Source organism: Pleurodeles waltl, chromosome 1_1 (genome assembly GCF_031143425.1).
Source record: "Pleurodeles waltl isolate 20211129_DDA chromosome 1_1, aPleWal1.hap1.20221129, whole genome shotgun sequence".
Taxonomy (NCBI): Eukaryota; Metazoa; Chordata; class Amphibia; order Caudata; family Salamandridae; genus Pleurodeles; species Pleurodeles waltl.
The window spans coordinates 894294396-894317382 of NC_090436.1; the positions used below are offsets into that span (position 1 = coordinate 894294396).

General features: G+C 48.2%; 1 protein-coding gene across 1 annotated transcript in view; it reads right to left on the bottom strand.

The window, feature by feature from the left end:
• CEP78 (centrosomal protein 78) overlaps positions 1-22987 on the bottom strand; it is a 462742-nt gene that overhangs the window by 297756 nt on the left and 141999 nt on the right. The gene's annotated exons all lie outside the window — the stretch shown is intronic.

Below are 22987 nucleotides of genomic sequence, written 5' to 3' on the forward strand. Positions count from 1 at the left end.
TCACATGACAATCAATAATCAATATCTGTAAATTTGACAGCTTGGGGAATAAATTCTAGAAACAGCAAATACACAACTAAGCAAGAATATTATGCACAAACTGACTAGCTGAATACGACTGAGCTAAAGCGAAAAGTCTTGACTGCTATTTACTAAATTTCTCAGTTACCAGAATTAACCGCCTTCCTCCCAAGTATATCCATTCAAGAATGAAACAGTGGGCTACTGTGGCATTTGTGAGGACATCACTGTAGTCAGATGGTGTCCATATTTTGTTTTTAATTTAGCAATATTCAGCCAGAGACCTACACTCACAACTTTAAAAGTTGCCTTTTCCATCAGACAAAACAATAGCAGAAAATAATTTTCTATGATTGCTACCTTCAAAAGTGTGCAAAAAAAAAAAAAAAACATCTTGCAAAACGTCATTCTTATATTGTTTTGTGAATCTGTACACCGTTAATTACACATCTATGTGGGCAAGGTGCACCTTAATTTAATAACCATAAGCCTTTAAATATTTAAACCTGTGTCTGCCAGGAACATGGCAGAATACACTAATTACTCTGTCACTCTAACTTACAACACTATATTAGACCAGGATTCCTTTCTTTTTCTTCCAACTTTATCATCTATTATAGTAATGACAAGTTCCTTCCTGAGGATAGCTACTAGACTCAATTGAGATCACAAACAACTAACATAAAATAATGGGGTTATATTCACGTGGATGCCTTTGTGAACTCTTCAACGAGTGCTCACATTGACAGAGCAGTGAACATCACACATTCCCTGGAGAAAAGAACAGTACAATTCTAAGATGAACAAGTTACTTACCTTTGGTAATGCCTTATCTGGTAAAGTCTATCTAGAAGCAGATTTCCTACCTTACAATATTCCCCATGCAGCAAACTGGATCTGGAAAATCTTGATCAGTACCTCTGTGCCCTGGTAAGTGTCGAACGGCTCCATGATGGGTTCACACGCATCATCTGTGCCGGAGGTGATGTGTGTAGTGCCTATCTTGTCGCCAGCCCAACGAGCTAAGCTTAGTTTCTTTCATGAATATTTCACCGCCAAAAGCACAAAGCCATGTCAGAAGGTTTTTTGACTAGTGTGCAGATTGAAGGGAGGCTCGGTAAGGAATCTGCACCTAGATAAAGTCTCTCCCAGATAAGGCATTACTAAAAGAAAATAACATATTCATCTGGTCGAAACTTCTAGCCCCAGATTCCCTACATTGGAATAGACACAAAAGTAATACTTTCCTGGAATTGGGCCTTCGAACTGGCTCAGACCAAAAAGTCCTGGAAGACTGAACAAGCAAAGGACCATTCACGACAAACCTGACTGTCAAGGCAGCAGTGCTTAGTAAAGGAGTGCCACGATGCCGAGATAGCGCCTGATAGAGGGCAGCTATGCATGAGCTAAAAAATGCAACACATCAGATAGATTAAAGTAAAATTAAGATGTCATAGTGGCATACAAAAAGGATTGGGGGGAAATATGTGCTGAAGACTTTTCATATAATGCGTCACAATGGGTCACTTAAACTGAGAAAGTTGGTCTGGCAACTGGAAAAAAGAAGAGATGGACGAAAGATACTACTTAACTGTGGCCAGAGCATGGCCTTGCTAGGCTAAGGACGAAAAACAAAATTACTTCGGACAAGAATGTAGAAAGTTGGTCAATGTGTTTCTCAGTGCACCAAGCCACAAACCTGTCCCAACAGCAGGTGTGTACAGTTTTTGCTGTTGGACGCCTGACTGCCAAGATGACCTCACAGACTTCAGAAGGAAGGTTGCCAACAGTCTGATCGGAGGACAGATGCTCATGCCCAGCAGTTCTGGATACCATACTTTTATTGCCCAATCCATAACATAACCACCAGGATGATCTGGACCCGGTCAGTTCTGCTCTTTTTCAGAAGTCAGGAAAGGAGAGGTATTGGCAGAAAGGTGTATAAAAGTCCTGTATTCCAATCTAGTTTGAATACGTCTCTGAGCGAGAGCCGCTTTGGAAACTCCAGCACGCAGAAGTGTGGCCATTGCAAGTTCTCAGTGGTAGTAAATAGACTTACCCAAAGTCCTTGTCAGTCCAGAAAGACTTTGAGCCACCTCTGGATGTCACTGGTGGTCCATGAGACATCGGCGGCTGAGGTCGTCCTCTCTGGCAGTTCAGGATCCCACCAGGTGCAGCATTACTGGGAAAATGCCTCGACATTTTAGACCCGTTCAGAGGCACAGAGCCTCCTGGTACAGGGCCCACAACCCCACTCCTCCCTACTTGCTGCAGTACCACATGGCAGTAGTGTTGTTCATGAACACCTAGACCAGCTTTCCTTTGGTGAAGGGCAGGAAAGCTTTCAATGGCAAGTAAATCACCCTCAGGCACAGAAGACTGATGTGATGCCAAGCCTTCCCTGCAGACCAGGGGCCTCTGATCTCCGCCTCACCCAGATGGCTGCCCCACCACAGTAGTGATGCATCAGTACCACTGACAGCTCTGGGTGGGTAAGGGAACAGGATCTGCCACTAACCCAACTGCTTCAGCAAACCTCCACTGCAGATCCTTTGTGTTATCCTCCGTGACATCAACGGCACATTTGAGAACCATCATAAAGGAAGCAGTCCTTATTGTTGGCAAACAAAGGGGAATATCAACCTGGTGTCAGGAAAAGCAAAAGAACGATGGATTAAACCCAGATCTGTGACTGGGGGTGAGTGTTTGACAATGTTCAGCATTCCGTCCATCACTTCTTGTTGTTTTTGCTTTGTCACCCTAAGTGGGAAGGGTATGCCCAGACGTGGGTCCCGTGCTTCCCATGCCACTGGATTCAAGCTAGCCTGGCTGATGAGGGGTGAAACCCCAAAACCGGTCCCAGGATGCTTGTTTCCGGTCCAGTGAGGACCTGGCTTGGCAGTTCGGGCTGGACTGTTCCCATGAGGAACAGGGTCAAGACTGATTTGCATATGGCTGGGTCCAAACTGGGGTGGCATGGTGAGCAAAAGAACGATGGATTAAACCCAGATCTGTGACTGGGGGTGAGTGTTTGACAATGTTCAGCATTCCGTCCATCACTTCTTGTTGTTTTTGCTTTGTCACCCTAAGTGGGAAGGGTATGCCCAGACGTGGGTCCCGTGCTTCCCATGCCACTGGATTCAAGCTAGCCTGGCTGATGAGGGGTGAAACCCCGAAACCGGTCCCAGGATGCTTGTTTCCGGTCCAGTGAGGACCTGGCTTGGCAGTTCGGGCTGGACTGTTCCCATGAGGAAGAGGGTCAAGACTGATTTGCATATGGCTGGGTCCAAACTGGGGTGGCATGGTGAGCAAAAGAACGATGGATTAAACCCAGATCTGTGACTGGGGGTGAGTGTTTGACAATGTTCAGCATTCCGTCCATCACTTCTTGTTGTTTTTGCTTTGTCACCCTAAGTGGGAAGGGTATGCCCAGACGTGGGTCCCGTGCTTCCCATGCCACTGGATTCAAGCTAGCCTGGCTGATGAGGGGTGAAACCCCGAAACCGGTCCCAGGATGCTTGTTTCCGGTCCAGTGAGGACCTGGCTTGGCAGTTCGGGCTGGACTGTTCCCATGAGGAAGAGGGTCAAGACTGATTTGCATATGGCTGGGTCCAAACTGGGGTGGCATGGTGAGCAAAAGAACGATGGATTAAACCCAGATCTGTGACTGGGGGTGAGTGTTTGACAATGTTCAGCATTCCGTCCATCACTTCTTGTTGTTTTTGCTAGGAAAAGTATCAAGCCTACTTTCCTCTTGTAAATCCATACTCAACTGTCATTATAATGTGGATGTAAATCATCCTCATCTTCTCTACTTTCATCTCCAAGTGCCAGCAAACTCTCTTCAGTGTCAGAACCGAAAAGCTGGTGTAGCAATAGTGGATGACTGCATGGTACAGAAAGGGTTTTGTCTCAATCAAATTGTACGGGAACTGGGTGCCCTGGAGTGGAGTCAGAGCGGGACTTAAGTCAGGATTCAAGGCAGATTTGGCTCGGGGTCCGACATGTGCCAGCGATGTCTGGACCGGTGCAGGTCTTGGAGCTGGCCCAGAAATCGGCACCAGAGTCGGTGCGGAACTCAAGGTAGATACGGGGGTCTCAGAGTGCCAGGGATGGCGTCACCAGAAGTAACCAGTAGTAAGAAAACAAGTTACTTACCTGTAAGTACAGTTATCCAGTATTGGTATCTTTCATAAATTCACATGCTTGAATCATCCCCGTCGTCGAAGTGGGAGTCCCACGGTACATAAAATAGCAATAATTAACAAATAATTTGTTTTTGCCATAGGCTATAATGGAGACAGCAATTGCTCCCATAGCCTATCCATGTCCTTTTATGAAAGGACCCAAACCTGCCTGCTGTCCAATCAGGCACCAGCACCCTCTAGAACCTTCTCCAGAGAAGCTCCCTTCCTCAGATTTTCCAGCACGAGAAAAAAATTAAAACCTGAGAGGAAATGCGAGCATCAAAGGGGAGGAGGGTGGGTCGCATGTGAATTTATGAAAGATACCAATACTGGATAACTGTAGTTACATGTAAGTAACTTGTTTTCTTATCCAGTATTGGATCTTTCATAAATTCACATGCTTGAATCTGAATAGACAGCAGTATGGTTGATAAACATTGTATCCAACGTGGATGGAGGGTGCGAGCATGAAGACCCTCTATCTTCAATATAAATAGTTAACTCATACATTTCTCATCGTGAGCTTCGAAGGAACATAGATACCTTTAAGTACATATACACATATAAAGAAATTCATGTTGTAAATGCCGATATATATATATATATATATATATATATATATATATACACATACATACACATTACATATTCATATGGAAGCATAATAGAAATCATGGTTATCTGCATTTCAAACTATTTGTCTATAACTAAGGAAAGGTCTCACCTTAATGAAAGAGATGGTGTAGAACAGCTTGTCCTACTAGAGAGTCGGTTCTTTGTGATGACTCCAAACAATAGTGCTGCGTAAAGGAGTGCGTAGTTTTCCATGTCGCAGCCTGTCATATTTTATCAAGGGCAATACCTTGAAACAAAGCAGCCGATGTGGAGACTGCTCTCGTGGAGTGGGCTCTCGGGCGCCTAGTCAGCGGTCTTCCTGCCTTGGTGTGACAGAACTGGATTGTCGAGGAAATCCATCGGGCTATAGTGGCCTTGGTTACTCCTGTTCCCTGTCGTCCAAGAGAGTAAGATAATTGGAGTTGGTCTGATTTTCTGATTTGTTTGTTACTTTGAAGATAGAATTTTAGGCATTGTTTGATGTCCAAAGAGCGTAGAGTTTTCTCTGCGATCGTAGTAGGGTTTGGAAAAAAGGTTAGTAGAATAACAGGTTCATTGAGGTGGAACGAAGATGGAACCTTGGGAATGTATTTGGGATTGGTTCTGAGCATAACGAAGTCTTCAGAGAAAACTAAAAAGGGTTCTTTAGTAGTGAACGCCTGTATATCACTGACTCTCCTGGTAGAGGTGAGAGCGAGCAAGGTTGCCACTTTCCAAATGATGTACTTGAGCTCCGCCCTATGAATGGGCTCAAAAGAAGCTTTCATGACTTGGGAAAGGACAATATTAAGATGCCACTCTGGCGGAGGTAACCGCACCGGGGGGAAAGTGCGGAAAAGCCCTTTCATAAACTGTTTGATGACTCTGGATGAACCGATAGATGGTATCTCAGCAAATCGCCTGTATGAGGCTATAGCTGCTAGGTGAATCTTGACTGATGCATGGGAAAGACCAGCTTTGGAGAGAGAGAGAGCAGGTAAGAAAGAATTTGCTCAGGGTTAATTTGAAATGGGTGAAAATTGTTCTGAGAGCACCAAACACAAAATCTCTTCCACTTGAGTTTGTACGTCTTGTTCGTGCTCTCTGCTCGTGCCTTAAATAATATAAGTCTACATTCTTGATCGATGTTCATATCGTGAAACTCTCTGTACTCAGGAGCCAAGCATGCAATTGTAGTGAAGTTGGGTCAGGATGTAGGATGAGACCCTGATTCTTCGTTAGAAGATTGTGGTTGCAAGGAAGGCGGACTGGATTGGCCACGGAACGGAGTAGGAGCTCCGTGTACAGTACTGTCTGGGCCATTTGGGGGCTATAAGAATGATCCTGCAGCATTCGGTCTTCATTTTCCTGAGGAGCCTGGGAATCAGTGGGATGGGGGGAAAGGCGTATGCAAAGATCCCGGACCATCTCATCAAAAGAGCATTTCCCCACGACCCCAGGAGTGGGTATTGACTGGCGTAAAACTGGCATTTGGCGTTCAGATTGGTGGCAAACAAGTCTAGGATCGGCCGACCCCATCGTTGGAAGATGCCCTCGAGTATGTTCTGGTTGAGTTCCCACTCGTGGCAGTTGTAGTCCGTCCTGCTGAGAGAGTCCGCTAGAGCGTTGCTGACCCCAGCAAGGTGCTCCGCCCTGAGGCGGACGTTGTTCAGTGTGAGCCAGTTCCAAAGAGACTGAGCTTCTCTTGAGAGGGAGAGGGATCTTGTTCCTCCCTGCTTGTTGATGTAAAATATACTTGTTGTGTTGTCCGTTCTGACTAACACTGATGATCCTGCGATGTGTGGCAGAAAAGCCTTGAGCGTGAGATGAATCGCCTTCAGCTCTAACAGGTTTATGTGCATCTCTTTTTGGAGCTTGGACCATCTGCCTTGAATGCGCATGTCCTGTAAGTGGCCTCCCCACCCTTCCAAGGAGGCGTCCGTGGTGATGACAAAGTCTGTTATTGGTGCTAGAAAAGTAAGCCCTTGGGAGAGGTGGTTGGTGTGAGACCACCATTTTAATGCCTGCCGAATTTTTGGTGTGATAGTTATTAAGTCGTCGAAGGACCCTTGCGACTGGGTCCATTGAAGTTGCAGTTCTTTTTGCAGCGGCCTCATTTTGAGTCTTGCTAGCCGTACTAGGACTATGGCTGAGGAAATCATGCCCAGGAGCGACTTGAACAGTTGTACTGAAACGCACTCTTTTGCGGAGATTCTGACAGCTAAGTGGGTCAGCTTCTGCTGCCTTGCTAGAGTGAGATATGCCTTGTTTTGGATAGTGTCTAATTCTGCTCCCAGGAAAACTCTCCTGCATGAGGGAAGCACGACTGACTTCTGTAGGTTCACTGTTAGACCCACACTGTGGAATAGTTTTAGACAGGCGTTTGTCGCTTTGGAAGCTAGTAGAGATGACGGAGCTTTTATGAGCCAGTCGTCCAGGTATGGGAACACCTGGAAACCCTTGCTTCTGAGGAAGCCTGCGACCGGGGCAAGGCATTTCATGAAGATTCTTGGAGCTGATCGGAGACCAAATGGTAGGACTTTGAACTGATAATGGGCACCGGCTTCTGTAAAGCGGAGATATTTGCAATATTTTCGGTGTATTGGTATGTGGAAGTAGGCGTCCTGGAGATCTAGAGTTGTCATAAAATCTCCAGGATTGAGGAGGTGCAGGATATCTGACAGTGTGATCATCCGGAAAGATTGCTTCCGAAGGAACTTGTCGAGTTTCCTGAGGTCTAGTATAGGACGCCACTCCCCTGACTTCTTCCTTATGAGGAAAAACCGGGAGTAGAATCCGAGACCCCGTTGTTGTACAGGAACTGCCTCTATAGCTCCTTTGGCAAGAAGGCTGAATACCTCCCCTTGAAGCAGACGAAGATGGAGAGATCTGCCTGATGGTGGTGGATGATGCGGTGGCTTTTGTGTGAATTCCAGGGTATGACCTCTTGTCACTATATCCAGCACCCATTTGTCTGATGTTATTTTCTTCCACTCTTGGATGAAGTTGGAAATATTTGCTTCTATTTGCTGATGTTGCGGGCATTGGGGGAGCATAGCCGGTGCCTGTAGAAGATCATTGTTTTGTGGGTTGATCTCTGGATTGTGAACCCTGTCTTCGTTTACCTCCTTGTCTGGTATAGGAAGCAGTCGATGATTGCCTGTACTGTTGGTGGTAGGAAGGCCTAAACTGAGATTGCTGGTATTGCCTGTGGAAGGAACCTCAAAATGAGGTGAAACCTCTTCCTCTAGCACCCCGAAAGGGCTGTTTCCGATACTGCAGGGTACCCAGTTACTTGGCAGTGTCCGTGTCAGTCTTGATGGCTTGGAGCACGTCATCTACATGTTTGCCAAATAGAGATTCGCCATCCTAGGGCATGTCTAGGATCCGGGACTGCACTTCTGGCCTGAAAGATGTGGCTTTGAGACAACCTTGCCGGCGTAAGACCGCGGCACCTGCTAGTTGGCGAAAACCCATAGAGGCTATGTCAAGAGCGCAGTCGATAATTTCTTCCGACGTACGCTCACCCTCTTGGAGGATCTTCTGTGCCTCTGCTTGCTTACTTTCAGGGATGAGGTCCAAGAAAGGTTGCATGTCGGACCACATTTGGCGGTCATATCAACCTAGAATTGCCAAAGAATTTGCTGCTCTGACAGTGATTGCTGACATGGAGGATAATCTTTTGCCTATATTGTCCAATCTCCGTCCTTCTTTGTCTGGAGGAGTAGAGATAGGTGTCGATGGGTTTATGGAGCGCCTTTGAGCAGCCTGTGAGATCACTGAGTCAGGCTTTGGATGGCCAGTAAGGCATGCCGGAGAATCTTGGGCTGCCTTGTATTTCTTGTCCAGTTTTTGCGGAACTGGAGGAACTGTAGCCGGGTTTCGCATAATCTTTGTACCTTCACTCCATATGAAATCAATATTTGGAATGGACCGTACAGACTTCCGTGATTGCTCCTTAAAATCATGTAGGAAACATTCCGACTGGGAGACAGATGTTGGAAGGTGGAAGCGTACCGCGGCTCTGTCCATAAGATTATGGAAACCACCTATGTCCTCGGGTGGAGAATCAGAGGGGCGAGGAGGTGGTGGAGAAGGAGTGGGGGCTAAGTAATCATCCCATTCCTCAGTAGGATGTTGCGGAGTAGAAATTTCTCCTTCCTCTTCCCCTGAAGTGGAACCTTCATCTCTAGGGGGGGCAGCTAACACCGAGTGGGATGTCAATCTTGGAGTAGCTGGAGGAGGAGGGACATTGATTGGTGTCACCGGAGAAACTGGCGCTGGTGGCTGATCTTCTGCTGCCAGTGGTAACCTTCTCCTATAATCCTGTAGCATAGATTGTAAATCCTGGATTAAGGAGGAAGGCATCTGTATAGAGTCTCTATGCTGAGGCTCTCTTGGTTGGTAATATTGTTCCTGATGAGAGTAGTATGGTTGGTATTGGTCATACTCATCCTCGTCATCTTCATCTTGGTACTTGACGTGGAGCTGTGAGGGGCTGTGTGCATCTCCGAATGGACCTTCATCAGATTCCTCCCAGTCAAGAAGATGACTGGGTACTAAAGTCGACACTTTGTTTGGAGATGTGTCTATAGGATAAATGTCCGGTGTGGGCAGAGATGTGATCCTGACCATGGCTCGGAGATCTGGAGACCTGGAAGAGGCAGGAGTCGCCTCTATCTGTCTAATAGGCACCAGTGCTGTCGATGGCGTGAAAGTTGATAGAGCCGTGGACGGTCCAGATTTTTCCATCGACGGTGGTCTCGTCGACGGTGGTCTGGTCGACGATGGTCTCGCCGATGACATTGACGTCGCTGACGTTATAGTCGACGGGGCAGTCGTCGACGGTGTTATAAACGACGATGTTTTTGTCGCCGATGGTGTACTCGTCGACGGAGGCTTAAGTGAGGGGATAGGAGCCCTTACTGTCGATGTTAAAGTAGTCGACGCTGACGAGGGTCTCGTCGACGATGTAGTGGACACGGTAGTTGTTGGTACCCTCGTCGTCGTCATGGTCGTCGACGGTGGTGTCGTCGATGATCTGATCTTTAGAGTCACTTTTCCAGAAGTAGAAGGCTCTGAAGAAGGAGAGAGACGGTAGGACTCCTTCTTCTGAAGAGGAGAGGAAGGCTCAGAGGAGACTGAAGTCTGTAAGCCCTTCCCATGATGTGATTTCTGCCTCTTCCTAGATTTTTCTGTGTGGCCCAGGTCCTCAGATTTGGACCTTTTGTGTGGCCTCTCTGACCCACTCTCCTCACCTGAAGTACAGGATTTTGCCTGTAACCATGTCAGGAGCCTGCCCTCACGGTCTCTGAGGGTCTTTGTGGAGAAGGTGCGACATATCTTGCAGTCCTTAACCTGGTGTTGTGGGTAGAGACAATACAAGCAGTCTTTATGTGGGTCATCCACATGGAGCCTTTTTTTTCCACAGGTCTTGCAAGGGCGGAAAAGGCCTTTTCTAGAAGAATCCGACATATTTTCAACGCTTTTTGAGAGAAAATGTTCTGAAGTAGAAGAAAAACTGAGCAGAGCTCAGGGAGACTCCCTTCACACGACGTGCGGTAGAAAATCTGAGGAAGGGAGCTTCTCTGGAGAAGGTTCTAGAGGGTGCTGGTGCCTGATTGGACAGCAGGCAGGTTTGGGTCCTTTAGTAAAAGGACATGGATAGGCTATGGGAGCAATTGCTGTCTCCATTATAGCCTATGGCAAAAAAAAAATATTTGTTAATTATTGCTATTTTATGTACCGTGGGACTCCCACTTCGACGACGGGGATGATTCAAGCATGTGAATTTATGAAAGATCCAATACTGGATAACTGGCGTCTCCTGTAGATCCTTGGGACCCAACAACACACACCAGAGGGAGCCAGAAGAGTGGCAAAAATACACAGCACAGCCTTCCTAAAGCCTCAACCTCCTGTGGCGTTGTCCATGTCCCTGGTAACTACGGGTGCAGTGGGATCAACTATGGGGTCCACTCTTCAATCAAAGATCAAGAGTGAAATCGAGTGGCAGTTTGACGAATTCTCAACTTTTCTTTAGCTAGAGAGTGGTGGGATGGCACGGAGTCCCGCTCCACCTTTTTGTGTTTCTGCTTTGATTTAGACTTCGACTTACCAGATAATCTCACCAGCGAAGAGGATCTGTCACAGGATTAGCCTCACGAGCAGGAAAAGGTTCACACCATCAATTTAAGAGTGGGAGCAGGCCCTGTTTGGCCAATGTTCGGCAACATACAGCTTTGCTTCCCGCGGGGCTGCAGTAAGTCAACTGAGAGCCATACCCAGCCACCTGGTGCTGAGTCATATTGCTGCTAGGAAAACGTCCATAACCAGTCTGGCAGATGGGAGTATTGTTAAGGTGAAGAATCTGAACATGAGCACAAGACGAAACTCAGTGTCAGAAGAATATGGCCCGGCATTGATGGAAGCTTCTTCTGAGCGGTTCCTGGTTTAAAGTGTAGGGCTCCACTCTGACAATTTCCTCTCAGTGTTTCTTGGATAAGAAGGTTTTGGACTCTTCTGCTTTGCACAAACATTGTGCATCGACATGAAAGGAGCTGCTGCACTACATATGTCTTGTGGAAAGTTATTATTCATTGTTTCTGCTTAGGGAGGGAAAACTTTCCTGACAAAAGTCAGAGAATTTCCTGTCAGTAATGAAAGTCTATTCAGTGGTCTCACGTTCATGAAAATCTGCACTGTTGACTTCCAAAGAAAGCATGAGAGAATACTATTATGTGTGTAGCTTCTAGCTTCACAAATCTTGTCTTGGCCCCCTTCAGGAGCATGCTTTTCAGTGCCACTGGCACCTACCTAACCTTCAAGCTAGAGTCTTCTATCCTCAATTAGGAGGCTATTTTGAATGTTCCCACGAGATGTGACAAAACAGCACTTATCTGCTATGAGGGTGAGGAAAGTAGACGAAATCCAGACACCCAAGTAATGACCAACTTGTGTTTCCATAAACCATACCACACAGTGGCTCTACTCAGGAATAGCTACACTACAGTTAGATAAGAAAATGTGCCAGGTTAGTCTCATGTTTTATCAAGGTAAAGGTCATGTTACAGAGGTCATTTTGTTGAACCGGGACCCCATAATGACTTAATATCCACTGTGATTCTTGGTGGTAGCTCAAATTACTTTGGAGACTTACTGGGAGGGAACAAACGGCTAGGTCTGCCCTGGGTGTAAAACAAGTGCCTTAGACGGACAAACACTGTGATTGCCATCGGAGCATAATGAAGACCATCTGCACCACCTGTAGGCATTTCGGTGCAAGAAGACCCATCAGTACCAAACGTGCTGGGTGATGTACCAGATGCAGCACCAGGAAACACCATAGTCCCCTCACCTTTCACGTCCAGGTAGAAAGATACTCTCATTGGCAAAGGAGAAACAGGGCCACGAGAGTCCAAGTCCTAGCCTTCAGGGTTTGTGTCAGCAAGCGTGGAGGAGCGCAATCCCTAGAGGTCCTCTGTTAAAGGACCAAGACCATTCCTAAGGCCCATATTCCTTCTCAGACGCTCCATTGTCATTCCCAGCATATCTAGCTCAAAAGTGTACCCATGCTGGGACAGAGAAGCTCCTGAGAGAGTCTAGCTTCAGCAACGTACGCCACTATACCTCATGTCACCCTCTACAAGCCCCTGTTGAAGGGTGCTGACCACAGAAAATCACAGATAACTCGATCCAGAGGCACTGGCTGAGAAAGATCCCTTAACTCCCAGTTCAGAAACTAACAAGGGTCTGAGTTCCTGAAGCTGGACTAAAGACGGGAAAAAAAATCCACATCCACCCTGCCATTGGTACATTTTTTACCAGGCCTCCCTAACAGAGGAACTCCAGAACTCCACACCTTCTCCCTGTCCAAAAATACTAGGTATTTGAATAATTTTTCCATTCCTCCTCCAAACAGCATTAATGACAGGGCCACAAATCCACCACCACTTCCTGCTTAACAAGGGTTCCTGCAATACTCGCTCCACTGCCATACCGATGCACTCTGTGACAGCCACAGTTTTAAATACCTGCCTCAGTCAGTTCACACTGACTTCAAGTGGAAGGGCCTTTTCGACATAGGAACCCCTACTGTGAGTCTTTAGGACCAGCAGTGGGAGGTGACCAAGGAACAATATGGTGACTTTAAAGGTGATCCGGACACGTACCTAGTTGAAAATGTCACCACTGGGCAACACTACTGTCTTCCATGTGATTATTTGGCAAAGGGGTGGGGGGGTGTTCTTGAGGTTTGGCAGCCTTTGCACAGCACCACAGCTGTAAAATGCACATGATGCTGGAGGACTGATTTTTCATCAAGTCTCCAAAACCCTGGTCCACATAGTACCTGTGCTTCTGGGGATTTCTCAAGACTATCCAAGAAAATTTAAAGAAATACATGAAGGCTGCAGCAAAACCCACTGCCAGGGTGAAAAGAAATGACCCCCGCCGAGGTCCCAGGACATTTTCAACCTGCCTCACTTGTTCACAAAGTGAGAAAATTAGCATCTACACAGGTGAACAGAGACTCTTCAATTCCAGCAGAGGATTCCTTAATGTCTGCTTGCTTTCCCAATACAACCAACACCATAAGGAGGAAAGGGGGAAGCTGAACAAACACCTCCCTGAGCCTCAAAAGTAACTAGCAGCAGAGAGAAAGCTACATTTCCAATACGGACGTTAGATATGTGTTGAATGATGTGGCCACAACCTGCAGGGAGATTACCACTACTATCCTCTTTGGTGCCACGCTTTGCTGAGATTTGTCAACTTTAGGCCGGACGTTCAGGAATATCTATTGGATGTGCCCTCTGCGAGGGACCATCTTTTCAGAGTACAGGTCGAGAGAATACTTAAAGATCAAGGAGGATTTGAAACTACCTATGTGCTGGCCACCATACTGGAGACTCCTGGCCCATGTCTGCATTATGTAAGTTTCAGGTAAAGGTGGCAGAAAAACAATTGTATCCTCAAAGAGCAAGGATACCAACAGTAACAAAGCTTCTAGGAAACCCAGCCAACACAATCTTTTGGCGATGGTGGATACAGGGGCATTGGAAGTAGAGGTCGAGGTGACTCCAACAAGGGTTACCACTACCTTAAAACATTTATTTTTTTTTCACTCATGTTTTCCCCTCAGCTTACAAAGCGTGTCAGGAAGACTGAGATGTTTTCTTCCCTTAGTAGAGAGAAACAACTTCTGACAAACTCATGCTCTTGGTAGTAGGGGAGATGTACTACCTAGAAGTTTCCAGTATTGAATCTTTCATATATTCAGATTTGAATCATTCAGTAAGGTAGGGTAGCTCAAGTAGTTTGTAATAGCAATTACCAGTGTTAAAACTCCACCATTCTGCTTCGCTTGTATGTACAACGCATATACTACAGTGCCCTCATAAACTGACATAACATACATTTGGATGGTATTAGGTAACAGGATGTACATCTGACTGCGCACTGGGGCCACTCTCTTAACCAGTGCCAAATTACATATGTTTTGTGAGTGAAAAACAACATTAAATACAGAATGGTGAGGTTTCTTTAAATGAAACCCTTTCCTTTTTTTCGGCATGAACTCCACTTGTGCAGCTCACAGACCCTGTAACGAAGTTGGGATATTCCAGACTATGTTCAAAAGTGCTGCCCTAGGCTTGCCACAGCAGGTTTTGGCTCTTACTCTTTAAATGATGTGTATACTTTGGAATTGCTTGTCTAAGCTGTCCGCCCTGTTTATGGAGCACTATGTATGATTTTGTTTCTTTCTATAGCTTACATCTTCTGAATGCTTGCTATCTCAGAAAGCCTTCTTCCACTATACTCTTAAAAACCTGCATGAAAAATTTATCTTGACTGCCTTCTGCTTGATTCCTCTACTTTCTTTTTCCAGGGTGACCCTTTTGATACCTAACATCTTCTTCATGTCTTCTATTTCTCAGAGTAGCCTCATCTCAGTCTCATGCCTGTCTGCCTTACTCCTTCTTATAGTAATTCTGCCATTAGCTGATACCTCTTTTCATACACCAAACTTGCCTCTTTAAAACCCTATCCCTGTAACCTAGCATTACCTAATCTCTGCCAGCCTATCTATCTCACCAATCATTCACCCTAACGCACACAACTCCCACAAATGATCACACCTAATATAATCTCTAACTAAGTAAATGGAGGAAACTGATGTATTTTTTTCTTCAGAGCACATGGACTAATCGCAATAACCACTAAACTAACCACTAACCTTGGGTTCTGGAGTAGCGTGCTACTCACTGTAAAGCGCTTCAACACCTTATCAGGGGTAGTAAGCACTATATAAATATAAGTACAATTACAACTAGCCTGCCTACCTAGTCACATGCAATTAAACAAAGAATACAGCAAAACAACAGAAAAAGTTATCTTAGGTCCAAGCAAACCTATGGAACAACTCTGCTTCTCAATATCCACTGTCCATTACTACCACACAAATGACTATTATTTGTAGAACAAATGGCAACTGTAACCCAGAGTAAAGGAAGTGACATAGGCATGGCCTAGAAGACAGAGGGGTAGACTTTGTCTTTGCTTTGCCAGCTCACTTTGATACCATTACCTGGAGGAAGGAACAGCATGAGACAGCAATCATCGCAAAATTAGGTGTGTTCTCTTGCTCCAGAACGAAAATGACAATTTAATGTTTTCAAAGGCCCTCCTTTTCAATTTTTTCAATTGTGGACTACATTCCTCATAACCTTGATAAAAAAGTCAATTATTCTAACCCATGCCAGTTTTCTAAAACACCCTAGCTTCAATGTCAGATGACTCAAAACACAGCCCTTCAAGGTAACTCCTGTGCGAAAACAGATATACTTTCCCATGGTCCTCGATACCAATTAGCTTTCCAATCCCTCATGGAATCAGGAGTACTGCACATTTGGTAAAAATAAATTAACTGTGTAGGGCCTACCAGTATAAATTACTGACAGAAAAAATAAATTAACATTGCTAAGCAACGTGAAACAAATAATTCCCCTTTCAATGAAATCAGGTGGAGGAAGATTTAAAGTGCTTTAAATGTCCTTCAAATGATCACCGTTGTAAGAAGCTGGCCTGGTGTGTGGTGGGTACCTAAGGTACTTACACCTCATACCAGGTACAGGTATCCCCTATTAGTGTTGTGTAGGCAGTGTCTAGAAGGCAGGCTCTCTAGAGGTAGCTGTGGATTAGCAGCCAAGGCTTATTTAGGAGACATGCAAAGCTCATGCAATACCACTGTAGTCACACAGCACTCACACACGTAAAAGAAAACACTTAGGCCCTCATTACGACATTGGCAGTAAATCTGCTGAGGATATCCGTTCGCCATATTACCACACACACACACACACACCAATCCGTCACTATTCAGCCATAGACACAAGTCCGCCACACCAAAGGTCAGTGATAAACTGGCAGTAGCATAACCAACACCGTTATGGCAACAGAGCAACGCCCATCACATTATGACCCCCACGAATCACCACAGCGGACATTCATTGGCGGTAAATCATTGCCGGTATATACTGCTGCGCTCAAAATACACACACACATCCAAAACAACACTACATTGGTCAAGTTAAATAACACACACCTGACACCCAAACACACACTACACCGTCACCACTATAAATCACACACCCACAACCCCTTACGAATACAAACCATTGGCACAAGACAGACACCATGACCACAGAAAAGACCAGAGCCACACACACCATCACCTATACACCACCCATGCAACCCACATCACACACCCCAACACATCACCCTACACACCCTCACCTACACAACTCACACAACACCCATGGCACCACAAAGATACCAACGATTCTCAGAGAAGGAACTAAGGGTCATGGTGGAGGAAATCATCAGGGTAGAGCCACAGCTATTTGGAGCAAAGGTGCAGCAGATATCCATTGTTAGGAAAATGAAGTTATGGCGGAGGATCGTGGACAGGGTCAACGTCGTGGGACAGCACCCCAGAACAAGGGACGACATCAGGAAGAGGTGGAACGACCTACGGGGGAAGGTGAGTTCCATTGCAGCAAGACACCAACTCACTGTACAGAGGACTGGCGGTGGACCCCCACCTCCTCCTCCACAACTAACATGGGAGGAGCAAGTCTTAGCAATCATGCATCCTGAGGGCCTGGCCAGAGTAGCAGGAGGACTGGACTCTGGTAAGTCAACTCTCTACTATTATTACTACTACTACTACTACCCCCCTACCTGCATGCCATCACATACCCCCACCCTCACTCCCATCACTCCACCACCTCCCACACACCCCACCATCACATCTCACTCATCCGAATGCCGAGCCCTGCATGCCATACCAATGCATGGACACCACTCACAGACCGGCATGTACACCCAACACCAAAGCATGCACACTAGAGAGAACTAATTATTCCACCATACACCAACGTACACAAGTGAAAGCTGACAGGTAAATACAAACAAAGAGGGCAATCCACCGATGCATAATATGTCACACACAGAAACAGTAACACAGCATTTACATACACACAGGTATCCCAGTCAATGTCAGCAGAGAAGAGGTGCCAGCACTATCCAGTCCCCCAACTGAAGAGGCCCACAGTGATGACAGCAACTCTGGTCGCCTGGATCTGGATGACCAACCTGGACAGGGACCTCTGGACAGTCAGGGACCTCTGGACAGTCGGTTACCCAGGCCCAGTCACATACCACCACAAAGCCTCCCCCATCTGGAAACACCACCACAGCACCCCCCAGCGTACCCATACCTCTGCCCCCAGGACACGGCAATCAGCCGTGTGTCCACCACTACAGGGACCCCAGGGCACACCTATTACCCAAGACAATAAGGGATCTGGGGTCAGTGGCAGTGGGCACACGGTTCAGGGGACAGAGGCACAGGACAACAGGGAACCTGGGAGGAGTGTTGTGTGCCAGGGGTAGGACAGGCCCAGGGAACCAACTTTCCAGGAGGCACTTGCAGAGATCCTGGGAGCATACCGACATTCCCAGGATATGCTGGGCCAGATCCTGGACAATGTGCAGGAGAACAGGCAGCTGCAGGAGGGGCATTACCAGGGGATCAGGAAGGACTTGCAGGCCATAAACACCACCCTGGTCTCCATAGCAGGGATGCTGGCAGACATGGCCAACATTATGACCCCCTCCCCCTGCAGAAGGTGAACCACCCCACAAACGTTCCTTGCGATCCAGGCAGAAGCCAGAGACTACTGCCAAGACCCCTGCCAGAAAATGAGACTCTCCTGATTGTCACCCTTGTATCCCACTCTGTCACCCTGTCCACCTTGAACTGCCATTGCTTCCCTTCCTACATCCCCTTCGACAATGCACCTGTGCTACAAATAGACTGGAACAATACCCTGGACTTTCCTCCGTCTTCACCCCATTCCAATGCACTTGCCCCTCTTCTCCTTAGCACTTCAATAAACATCCTTTGAAAAAATACAAGTATGGAGTATGTCAAACTCTTAAGTATGTATTCGCTTAACTAGGTTCAAACATTGCAATTCAACTCTACAGTAATGTTCACATAGGAAAGACCTGTAGTTGGCTGCAGTATTCACACCAGGTGCTATAGTGGGGTACCAACATCTGCAAAATGAGTTGGCAAAGGGTACAGTGAGCGGGTATAGCAGTGGGAAATAACAGCATGTCATTGCCAAAGATAATCTAAATAATGACAGTAAAATGAAATGTGAAGTAACACTGTCTTACCTGTGTGTCATTGGAAGTATTGTTGTATCACTGCTGTTCTGTTGTCCTCATCCTCTGCCTCCTCATCCTCACTGTCCACAGGGTCCACTGCTGACACACAGCCATCTCCAGCCTCCTCCTCCTGGAGAAAAGGCACATAGCGTCTCAAGGTAAGGTTGTGCAACATGCAGCATGCCACGATTATCTGGCAGACGTTCTTGGGTGAGTAGTACAGGGATCCCCCAGTTAGATGGCGGCACCTGAACCTGGCCTTCAGGAGGCCAAAGGTCCATTTGATTATTCTTCTTGTTCGACCACATGCCTCATTGTAACGTTCTTCTGCCCTTGTCCTGTCAGCATTCCTCACAGGGGTCAGTAGCCATGATAGGTTGGGGTAACCTAAGTCACCTGCAGATATCAAGGGACAACATTTAGCCACACACAATCCTATATGGCCCACACCATACACCAACATCTACTGAGTGGGAACCAGGGCTCACATATTAGCCACACCCAGTGCCTCTGTAGTTGGGCCATCACAGTTGGGATGCTGCTATTCCTCAGGATAAGGCATCATGCACCAACCCACAATACTTAGCATTGGCATGGGAGATGTACTGGTCCGCCAAGCACACCATCTGGACATTCATTGAGTGAAAACTCCTATGATTTCTGAACACCTGTTCATTTTGATGGGGGGGGCGGGGGGGACAAATGCAATATGTGTACCATCAATTGCACCAATGATGTTGGGGATACTTCCCATTGCATACAAGTCAGCTTTCAATGTGGCCAAATCCTCCACCTGGGGGAAAACAATGTAGCTGCACATGTGTTTAATCAGGGCAGACAACACTCTTGTGAGCACTACTGAGAACATTGGCTGTGACATTCCTGCTGCCAAGCCCACTGTCTCTTGGAAAGAACCAGCTGCCAAGAAATGAAGCAGAGATAGGACTTGCACAAGAGGGGGGAATACCAGTGGGGTGACGGATAGCAGATATCAGGTCAGCCTCCAGTTGGGCACCTAGCTCTGTGATTGTGGCCCTGTCAAGTCTATAGGTGAGGATAATGTGCCTGTCCTCCATTGTTGCCAAGTCCACCAGAGGTCTGTACACAGGGGTATGTATCCATCTCCTATTCATTCGCAGCGGTAGCAATCTATAGGGCAAAAAAAGAGTGAGGAGCCGGACACAAACTGTACATCGTAGCCACAAGAGTACAATGCATGATGTTAAATTTCAATGTGTAAGTGGCATTTGTCCTGTATGTCCAACTTTGAACTGCACCCCTCCCCCCTAAAATGTCCTGTGTGGCGGGACAGGTGGAAGTGAGGTAATTCCGCTGACAACGTGTGCCGTTGCGGTAGGCGGTTGGGAACCGCCGTGCAACACCTCATTGGTTATTATTGGGCCCTATGGGGTACTGTGGCCAATGGTGATGTACGCCGGCAGTGACGGTATGCACCACCGCGGATGTGACCGCCATTTTCTATCTGATCACTCACTTGCTACCTGACCTTCAACAGGAGAGGACCTACACTGCATGTGCTGCTGTGACGTGTGTCTGGAACCTACCATGGCTCGTGTCTTCACCTCGGCGCAGTTGGAGCGACTGGTGGATGGGGTCCTACCCCAGTACGGACTGCTGTATGGGCCCCCAGACCAATAGGTGAGTACACTTTGAGCACAATGCATGTGGCTTGAATGCATGGAGTGATGTGAGTGAAGGCCTTGTGTAGGGGGGTGGGTGGCTGTCCCCTGGGCGGCGTACAGCTTGTGTGCTGGGCCGTGTGTGTGTAAATGGTGATGTGAAGGGGTATGGTGGGCCATAAGTGTAACAGGCAGGACGGTCTGACTGATACCATTTCCTGTGTGTATTTCTCTGCAGGTCAGCACCCATCAAAAGAAGGGTAAATGGCGAGCCATCGCCACGGACGTGCAGACCCTGGGGGACTACGGCAAGCGGAGCACCCACTGTCGGAAACAGTGGGAGGACCTGAGACGCCAGGCACGGAAGACAGCGGAGGCACAGCTGGGGATGGCCTCCCGTCGAACCCTGAGCCCCCCCCTTTGATAACCCCCATACTGTCGTTGGCCTATCCAGAGCTGGATGGGCGCTTGAGGGCATCACAGCAGCCACAAGGGGGTGAGTACAGTGCCCATCATTACAACTTACGCATGGTAGGGGGGGTTCCCGGGTAAGGGATGTGTGTCAGTAGGTGCCCCTAGGCCAGGCTGAACACTGCAGAGTAGGTCCCATGTTGGCCAGGGTTCTGGAGTGATAATCCTGCTACCTAGCTCGCAGGCATCCACAACTGGTCAGGACTGTGTGGATCCCAGGTGTGCTGCATTTGGCGGTATGTGCCCCTCCCCATGCCTTTGTGGCTAGCATTATAACTGGTAGTGCAATGCTGTGTGCGTAGGGCTGTTCCCTGTGTGTGTCGGTGGTGTGTATGCCAACGGTGGTGTTGGTGCAGCCATTGATCAAGTGTATCCTTTGTCTCTCCCCCCCTTTTTGTTTTGTCACCCTGTCTTTATGTGCATTAGCATCATCTAGCGGAGGAGCAGAAGCACCGGCGACGGAGGGAGCTGCATCCCACAGGACCCAGGAGGCAGAGTCCGCCGACGGTGAGGGCACCAGTGGGACGGAGTGCGAGGGGAGCACCACGGCGGAGACAGGAGGGGACAGTTCGGACTCAGATACCTCCTCCAATGGAAGCTCCCTGGTGGTGGAGGACACCTCTGTGCCCACCTTAGCTACAGCTGCCACCCCCGTACCAGCACCACTCTCCCAGCAGCCCCTCATCGAGTTGCAAGTGCCCACTTACCCAGGAGGGTGGGCATCTCCTTCGTCCCAGGCACCTCAGGCCCTGCCGCAGTCAGCCCTGCTGCCCTGAGTGAGGAGGCTATTGACCTCCTGAGACCCATCTCTGTAGGGGAGTCAACCATTGTGAATGTCATCCAAGGGCTGGCAACCCAGATGCAACAGACTAATGCATTCCTGGAGGGCATTCACACTGGCTTGGTGGCCCAACAGAGATTAATCCAGGCTCTAGCCTCCACTCTGATGGTAGATATTGTCCCTGTTTCCAACCTCCCCCTCCAGCTTCCTCTTCTCAATCCCATTCCCCTCAACCCCAATCTATACGAAGCACACAGGCAGACGAGCATACACACAAGTCAACACACAAGAGTGGCACAGGCAAACACAAGCAGCACACATCGTCCCACAGGCACTCACACAAACACCATCCAGATGCAGAAATACCAACATCCACAATTCTCACTGTCTCCCCCTCCTCCACCTCCCTCCCAGTTCTGTCTACACTCACACCTGCATGCACTACATCCTCATACACTACCAGCATCACCATCACACCTAGCAGAACACACACCTCACTGGCAGACACCTCCAAAACAGCCATGCGCACGTCCCCTGTGTCCTCTCCCACTGTCTGTCACCCCCTCCCAAGGTACACAAACGCTAGCACTCAGACACCCAACAGCCATCTACCTTACAAGAGCATCCATCCCATGCACCTGCACCCAAACACAACACAGACACCTCTTACAACCACTCCCTCTTCCTCCACTCCCAAACCTTCTCCCTCTTCCAGACAAAGGAGCCAGCCCCAGCTGCTGCCAGGAAGGGCAAGGAGCCACCCCGAGCTGCTGCCAGGAAGTGCAAGGAGCCACCCCGAGCTGCTTCCAGGAAGGGCAAGGAGCCAGCCAGAGCTGCTTCCAGGAAGGGCAAGGAGCCAGCACCAGAAGGCAGGAAGGACAAGGGGCCTGGTGCAGGGACTCAGACGGAGCTCCCACCACCAACCATGGTTGTGCAGTCGTCCGAGGCTGCAGGGGATGGGCTGGAGCTTCCCCCCACCACCACCAGCAGCATCAGCACCACCACCACTAGTGGGCAGCCATCCGAGGCTACAGGGGATGGGCTGGAGCTTCCCCCCACCACGACCAGCAGCAGCACCACCTCCAGTGAGCAGCCATCCAAGGCTGCGGGGGATGGGCTGGAGCTTCCCCCTACCAGCAGCAGCAACAGCAGCACCACCACCACCACCAGTGGGCAGCCATCCGAGGCTGCAGGGGATGGGCTTGAGCCCCCCCTACCAGCAGCAGCACCACCACCAGTGAGCAGCCGTCCGAGGCTGCAGGGGATGGGCTGGACCTTCCCCACCACCACCACCAGCAGCAACAGCAGCACCAGTGAGCAGCCATCCGAGGCTGCAGGGAATGGGCTGGAGCCTCCCCCCACCAGCTGCTGCAGGAGCACCACCACTACCACCAACACTGAGCAGCCTTCACCGCCGGCTGACGGTATGTAGTCCTGCCTCCATGGGCTGCTGTGCAGCCTGCCCCCAGCAAATCCAGTGGGTAAGACACCCACCAACCCCGACCTCCCCAGGATCAAGAGCACAGGGCACAATGCCTCCTCCAGAACCAGTG